At 35.4% G+C, this 8,504-nt stretch overlaps 1 long non-coding RNA gene across 1 annotated transcript; it reads left to right on the plus strand.

Annotated features, from left to right (window-relative positions):
* Positions 1-839: 839 nt before the first annotated feature.
* LOC128784741 (uncharacterized) lies at positions 840-6,663 on the plus strand. The gene is made up of 3 exons (XR_008429596.1): positions 840-921; positions 3,531-3,642; positions 6,427-6,663. It is a non-coding gene; the product is annotated as an uncharacterized LOC128784741 (long non-coding RNA).
* Positions 6,664-8,504: the final 1,841 nt, after the last annotated feature.

Here is an 8,504-nt window from a genome sequence, read left to right on the forward strand (position 1 = left end):
GGAAGGTAATAATGTTAAAAAGCTATTTTTTTTTGTAGATAGATCTTTTTGCAGATTTAAAAGCAGTATTCTGATTGGTATAACCATGTGATCAAATCACATTAAGAAAGTGAGTTCTGTGCGAATATATTGGGTTAGAACCTCATCAGATGTACAGCCAAGTTAATGTCAACAGGCAGGTTCATGTTACTCTAAAATATTGATTCCTTTATGCTGTTGATTGATGGGTCAAAAATAGTTGTGGTACTCTGTTGGATCTGTTACAAGGAAAGAATATCCCACTACAGGCAGCCTTGGCAGCAGTATAACCATGAAATTAGGGAGATTAAAATCCTGGAAGAAGTGAGAAAAGTCAATAACATAGCCATAGCCCAGGATTTCAGGAGAGTAAAATTCAGCTTGTTTTTGGAATTTCCATTGGAAAATTAAATTGGAGAGAAAGTTAAACAAATTTAGCAGACAGTCAGCATGAATGAACAGTGAACTCCCCACTGAGCTACAGACACAGAAAAGGAGCCCAAACCAATCCTTAGTATAAACCAGTGGCAGGATGGGTGTAGGAGGATGGATTATAGGATAATAGAGATAGTGCTGAAGACAATCTCACCCCTGAGGAGTTGCAGCTGTACTAATTACCAAAGAGGAGGACCAGACCTGCCCTTATTAGGTCACAGCTGTGTCCAATAAGGATGGGTGTAATAAAAGAGTGCATTAGCTGGTCAAGAGGTGTCAGTTGGCTGTATTGTGAGGAATAAGGGTTAGGTGCTTGTGTTAGGGACAGTAAGGGTTAGTATGAGCTGCTAGGGACAGAAAGGGTTAGGTGGTTGTGCTAGGTACAGGAAGAAGTCAACCAGCCATGCAGAACAAAGAGAAAAGGAGTCAGTTTTGTGAGGAGCTGCCGTGAGAACTTGCAGAGAGAAGGTATGAAAGTCTTACAGTAAGATAATAAACTAACATTGACAGTCAGTTTCCATCCACCGTTGTTTGGTGCCAGGCACTGATGCTGACAATTGGTGGCCAGTGTGAGAAGGAATCCTGACTGAAAGATTGATGTGCAGTATCGGATGAAATGCCATAAAATGGAGTAATTGTGAGATTCATAAGTGCATCTGTTTGGACCTTCCTGAATGCTTTTGTTCCTACTGACAAAATACATTAAAAGTCTACAGAAATTAATTCTTAATTTCCAGAACAGGCAGATAACAATGAACATTATAAGAGGTATAATTTGGTTTTAATCTAAAAAGAATGAGATCTATAAAACACACTTTAGTCAGAATTTCACAAGGAAAGATGAGTTGAGCTCAGTAATACCTTTGGATGTTACCAGATGATTGAGTGGTTCTGAATAGCTATGTAAAAAATCTTCACCTCAAAATTCATTTTGCATTAAAATTCAACATTATGCAAGTCAGTTTTTCTTTGCTTCTAAGTACAAGCTATAAGTTCTGCTTCTTCTTGACTTAAAGAGATAAAACTATTAACTGAGGATTCTGAGCAGCTTGAGCAGCAATAACTTTTAGTACTTCAGTGTGTGGAGTCTTTAGGTGTTGTGGGTTTGGCCATATATCTTCCATTTAAAACAGGAAAACATAAATATTTAAAAAAAATTCTTTCCCATCATACATAAATGAATATAATTTCTGCACACATACAGTCTGGGATACACTAGGAAAGTGGGTAATCTGGGACCAAGACTAAAAATTAACTTTCTTTTATTGTTTAATGAAAAATCACAGCAAAATCTTTATCTTAAAAAAAAAAAATTACATAGAATATGCTAAATTACAGTTCTGAATTTTGTTTCTAAACTAGTTTTAATTGGTAATTCTCATCAAGTCAATTTAGAGATTGAATAAATCTTAGACAACCTCAGAAAGAAAAAATGCTTTTATGTATATTAATAAAAATACAAAAATATCATTCAGGATTATTTTGTTAAAGCTAGCTCATACAGACAATGTATGAGCTTGTTTAAAACTTAAAATGGATTATTCCTCTTGTAATGCAAAATTGATAACATCAATCCAAATGTTATTAGCATTTACTTAGGATGATCAGTATAAAAGTAAGGGAAGAATGATGTTTCTACTTCATTGCACTTTAAAATTATTGTTCTAAGGATTTTTTCAGCTATAGATTTCACTTGGACTTATTGTTCTTGAAGTCCACTAATAAATCTTTCCTCTGTGGCTTCTGGCTCTAATTCCATTATAGTTTTGCTCTGTATACACACTGACAAATTTCACAATTTAATTATGTCGAAAGAATAAAGAAAGACCTTCATATCCTTCATGTTTTATTTCTATTTAGATACCCATTAAATAAATTTGCCTCTTTCCTTAAGTGATATTCATTCATTGGTAGACAATATTTTATCTGTGTAGCTGAAACATTTTCCTCCATTGCTTTTTGTATTCACTGACATGGGATTTAATTTTCACTGTGCAGTGTGTCAATATAGTGGGGTTTTTGTTTAAAGTTCTCTCTAATCATATTTCTTGAATAATCCAACATTACCAGTAAGCTTAGTGGTCTTATTATCCATTCTTTTCTAGCGTATTTACGAATATACTGAGCCACACTGTTCTCAAATACCAACATTGGTAAATTTCCTTGAGAGTGAAAACTTCTCTTTTGTTTAAACCTTCTATTTTCTCTCAAGTACTAAGTGACCTTGATCTTTTTACACAGCCTACTGTTTGCCTTATTTTTTTTTTCTTTAAAAGCTTTTGGAGTTGAAGACTATTGTCAGATTTTTGAAATTTGAATGCATTATGACTAGATGACAGGGATGGATATGCTACTTGATTTCTTTAAAAATTCCCATAGGTTTCTGAGGTAAGAATTTCTGACACAAAATATTTGTAGTCCTTTCCCCTTTGTATGCTGTATATAGTTATATGTCTATAAATTTCATCTTTAATCAAATACAGGTTGACTTGCTGTAGTTTCTCCTTCATGATAAAGTCCTTTTTCAAATATGTGCTATTAAATGCAATAATTTTCACTTTCTGTCAAGGCAGGTTTAAAGAGATCGGTTGTTGACATTTGTATTTGAGTCCTTTCAGTGCCTTACTTGGGTAAATGGCATTTGGCCAAGTTGTTAATTCTATTAATTTATTCTAAATTAATGCTGCTAAATAGATTTTATTTGGAATTATCCTCCTGGTTCATCCATGTAAATGCCTTTAGTATAAGAATATTCCACAGTTGACAATATTGTGAAAAAAAAATAATGTAATCCTTTTGGTTTTGATTTACCTTCTTAGGATATTTCTATTACATCTCATCTAGTGGCTGCACCCACTCATTGGAAGATTTCCTGATTTTGAAACACTTAAGAGGTTTTTTTTGGTTTTTTTTCTTACCCTTTTGGCAGACTTTTGCTCAACTATTTCTTGAAATGTCTTACTATGATTCTATATTTAACTTCCTAGATATGTGAGCTGGCATAGACAGGTTGAAGAAAAAAACTTGAAACCACAGATGAAATGCAACAAGAAAATTTGTTTTCATTTCCTCACCAGCTGGGGGATCCCCAAAGCAGTACTCGGGCAGAATCACACAAGTGAAATCCAAGGCACAGCAAAGCTCAGTCCCTGCTAGAGGATCACCACGTCTGCTGTTTCAGGGATTTTGGTAGGTGTATGTCCTGGTTCAAGGTAAATTTGGGAGAGAATCCCCAAAGGGTTCCTCTAGAAGGCAGATTCAATTGGCCCCTCCCCCCAACCGCTTCGGGGAAAAATACTTCCGTGGAGAAAAGTGGAAAAAACTCTTTATTAAACAAGAAAACCTAAACAATATCAAACAATGAAATTTCTTGCCGCTTTAAAAGAAAGACAAACTCAGGAAAAAAATCCCCCCCTGCCTGGGCTGCAGCTCAGCTCACTCAGTCTCTGATCAGTCCCTCCGGCACTGGAAATGCCGCAGCCCAGGCCCGGCCCGTTGGGCCACAGGTGCGAGCTGCCAGTGCTCTTCTGGTTGTTCAGTCCAGAGCAGGTCTAAAGAAAAGAAAAAAACCACAGTCCAGGGAACTTCTTTGCCTCAGCTAGTTAAAAGTAACTAAAAAGCAAAGGCGAGCTCTGTCTCGCTGTCTGTCTATCTGCTGACAACACAGTCCGGGAGAAGGAATGTGGAGGAGTGAGTGCAGTTTCTGAAAACAAACTCTGCGCTTCTTCTCCCTCCCTCCACTCCTGGAACAAGTCTTAAAGGTGCAAAACTTATTATTCAGCATAAACAGAACAGCATAAACATTGGGGATAAAAGCATCATACAGTCAACCTAGGACAGTGTAATTTACCACTGTGTTTTGGTCTTTCCCACAGTAGGACACGAGTCTCAACAATGCTTCATAGTGTGTCTCTTAGTCTATCATAAGCCTATTTTAAATAAACACAGATATAAAAGAGGGTTAATTTACATTAGATATAAGGAAGAAGTTTTTTCAATGATATTGGTAAAAGACTGGTGGCTTAGAGAGGTGGAAGCTGCTCCATCCCTGGAAACATTCAAGGTCAGGATGGACTAGGCTATGAACAACTTGATCTAGACGTTGCTGCTCATTGCAGGGAGTTGGATTAGATGATCTTTAGAGGTCTTTTCCAAACCAGATTATTTTATGATTCCATGTTCTACTTATCAATTACACAAGGCTAAGCAACAATTAATGCACATATATTAATATGTGGTTTTTAATACCTCAGCTGAATGTGTTTAATACCTCACTTGAATGTGTTTACAGTCCTTCTCAACAACTTTATTTTCTAGCTCTAGAGTTTATGTCCCATTCTAATTTTTCATTTGGCTAAAACTTTCACTTCTTACTTTGAATAGCTGTCTTTTCTTTCCTGTTGAGACATAATGGCTTTTGATAGGTACCATATATCTACTCTGAACTTCCAATATTTAATTTTCACAGTACTTTCATTTTGTCTGCAAGCTAGCATTAATCTTTCAGCTATTCCTTTTAATTTTCTTCCTCAGTTGAATTTACATATTTGTTTTAAAATGAAAATTACTAATAATTTTTGGTTTGGATTTTTTTGTTGTTGTTTTTGTTTGTTTGCTTAAAGGTATAAAACCTTAGTGCATTAACCTCATAGTCTGTATTAAGTATAGAATTCCACCCACTGAAGGACTAAATCAAGAGTAATTTCTCCTCTGTTGTTTCAGTAAATACATTTCAATTTTTTTTCTACTAAGATTTATATTGTCTACATCTTGAAATTAATGATATAAAAAATAAAAGTCTCATTCTAATTCAATATGAGTTCAAAAAACAACAAATTAAAAGATAGTTTGATTGAAGGAATACAGTTTTTAAAAAAAGGAGAACTCTGCTATGTGACGATTAAGATGTGTTCCCCAAATCTATGAAAAATTAATCTAACCTTAGCAATAAATAAATAATGAATCAAGGAGAAAGAAGCATGTCAGCTCTTAACAATAAAGTGCTTGGATTCCAGAAAAACACAAAATCAAGTCCAGTGGCTTCATAGGGATGGATTACTAGTAGGGATGTTTTTGACTGTCTGTCTAATATGACTGTAGAACACTGGAGATCCCAAATGAGTTATGAAGCATGAAAAAGAAAATATAAGAATACATGAATGTGTAGCAGTTTGCCTCTTAATTTTTCCATACTTGTTCCATCCCTATGCATCTTCATTCTTTCCTTTCCCCCACTTTGTTCCATGCTCATACATCTCACAAAACATTTTAAATAGTTCCTTAAAATATCCCATAGTAAATTTTACATAGTCCCAAAAATTCTCTCTTCTCCATGCCAGAACTCTCTTGCCCCTGCCTGCCACAATAAATTCTATAGCAATTTCGATCATAAGCTGTCTTACTTTACAGAGCATCCTGGAAATTTACTGAATCAACTCAGTGGATTTTGCAGTGGGGACAACAGCCTAATTGTACTGCTTTGCTGGTTTTAAAACAATTCAGGGTTGTCTTGTTTTTGTTGATTTCCTAGCAGGAGGTTTCAAGTCCCCATAAGAGATTTCATCAAGTTGTTTTAAGATGAGTCTGCCCATAGTCCCTTGCCTTGACTGGTTTTCTGTATTAAGCTCCCCTGTTATCCTCATTGTTCACTCTAATCCCTGAAACACTTAAAGTTTGCTCTCATCCTGGTAGCAAAGTTCCCTTTACCTCAATGTGACAAATAGATCTTGTCCCTCACTAGCACTCCTTATGCTTCTAAGAGTGATCCATGCTCATAAATTCTGAAGTAATTCCTGCACCACCAGCTCTACCAGTAGCTGCTAATTTACAGGATAGATCCATTCCTGTCTGGAATTTTCCCTTCCACCTGTCTCCTGATGCCAGAAGTCAAAATCTTCCAAGAGCTTCCATCCTTGGAGTGTCATTCTTCCACTTGTTGAACTATAGCCTCTTACTATCCTTACTCTCTTGCAGTGAGCTGTTCAAGTTCTTGGGTGTCTGTGAAGACTCTGTCATGCCCCTGTTGCTACACAGCCTGCTCAGCTCCTCCCACAGCTCCTCCACCTGGTGCCTCAGACCCTGGGCCAGGGGCTGGCTTGCACACACCTTGACAACTTTGCCCCAGCCACCTGGAAGCCCAGAGAAGAAGAAGCTAGGCAATGTAACAGAATTGTGTGAGTGGAGTCCACAATGAGAAAAAACGCAGAAAGCATTCAAGTAATATATTTTGTCTCCAACTTTCTTTGTTATTTTATTTCATCTATTTAATTTCCCTTACACTTCCATATATATATGTGGAATTTATTTTCTGAAAGGGTACAGTCAGAAAGTATCTCTTGCCAAATGTTCCACTTTCCATAAATGATCATTTTGCTATAATTTATGAAGACTTTTATTTCAAAATACACAGTGCTGCAGAGAAAACAAATGTAATATGTACATAAAACTTGCATATTTATATTGAAAAATATTGCTACATTGACTATTTTAAAAATATTTTGTTCAAACTTGGTTATAAATCAAAAAATGCATTTTAATGGACTCGTATATTAAAAAAAGTGATCAATTAAATTCTTTATTTTTAAATGTTTCTGTTTAGAACTGAGTAATACTGAGCTTTTTTCTGTAACTGAAATTTTGATAGACTAATTCTTCAGAATGCATCACTGAGTACAGAATGGGGGAACCTTTGTCACTGGGTTACAACCTGGAACCGTGAGTTATGTCTTCATTTTGTTTCTCTCCAGTGGGATGGGATGTCAACATATCTCTATCATATCACTGAATCTCAGCAACATCTCTTTGGTGTACAAGACAATTTACTGTTTAGAAAAGGAAGGTGAACTCCAGTCAATAGTAAAACGAGTGAGTACTTGAAATAAAACTGCCTAGACCATGTAGAAATTGAATTGTGCAGGTAGGAATTTAGCAAAGACATGCATTCTCTTGTGGAAACTGTGTCAGTAGAATGTACAATAATTCAAGCATCAATTTTATTTTTTTTCCTGCTCTGAGTAGGGGAAACTATCACAGGGTGGGGAAGCATACCACCAAGTACATATTTTTATTTAAAAAAAAAAAAATTAAAAAACCCACACAATCCTTTATTTATTTGCCTTTAGGGTTTTTTCCTCAAGTTTTATTACTGAGTATTTCTTGGCAAGAGAAATATGAAAATAAATTGACTCTGAAATGGTCATTTACTCCTTTGCTATCAGAACTGTTATATTTTAATTTATAGGAAACATTATAATAATTATTAGATATGCAGAATACAAATCTAATACATTTTGTAGTCAAATGGCAGGTATCCTGGAGGCAAAATGCTTGTCATGCATACACTGTATAATATGTGTTTCCTTCAGTCTTTTGGGACTTGTTGGTATACAACCCAGCTGAAAAATGTAACAGGGATTTCATTTCATAGCTGTCACTGGGGACTAAGAAATATGGCTGACTGAATAATATTTACATGGAGTTTTGTTTTTGTATGCTATAAGTCTTTGAACTTATCAAGTGAAAGCTTAATCAAGGACTTTAATAATGTTTGTTAAGACATGTCCAGATGCTATTGCATTTGAAAAGGCAGTTGCAAGGAGAGTCTCAAGTATATTACATTTAAGACTTCTTGCTGGGATTAAAAATGAAGCATCTTCAAAAAACAAAAGTAGATGATCATAGTGAAAAATTCATTTACAAGACTTCTAAGCTCTTTGACTAGTCATATATCAGGACTGCTTTGAAATGTTTAGTATTTTTAATTACATGTGTCAGATGCTTTGCATTTCAAAAATAAACATTCTAGCTTATAATGAGATAAGGTTTTATACCTACATTGCAGAAAATTTTGATTTTTTTTTAAGTGTGCAGGGGAATTCAGCAGGAGGGGAGGCTCATAGTGTTGTCAATAAACAAGTCTGTATGAAAAAAACAGCATCAAAGCTGGGAGGAAATGTTAACATGGAGGAGGACTGGAATATCACATAGGAAGCAACAATTGATCTTGAAGATTCTGAAGTAGGGCAACATGCAAGGATACACTGACAAGGACA

The sequence above is a fragment of the Vidua chalybeata genome, chromosome 2 (genome assembly GCF_026979565.1).
Source record: "Vidua chalybeata isolate OUT-0048 chromosome 2, bVidCha1 merged haplotype, whole genome shotgun sequence".
Lineage (NCBI taxonomy): Eukaryota > Metazoa > Chordata > Aves > Passeriformes > Viduidae > Vidua > Vidua chalybeata.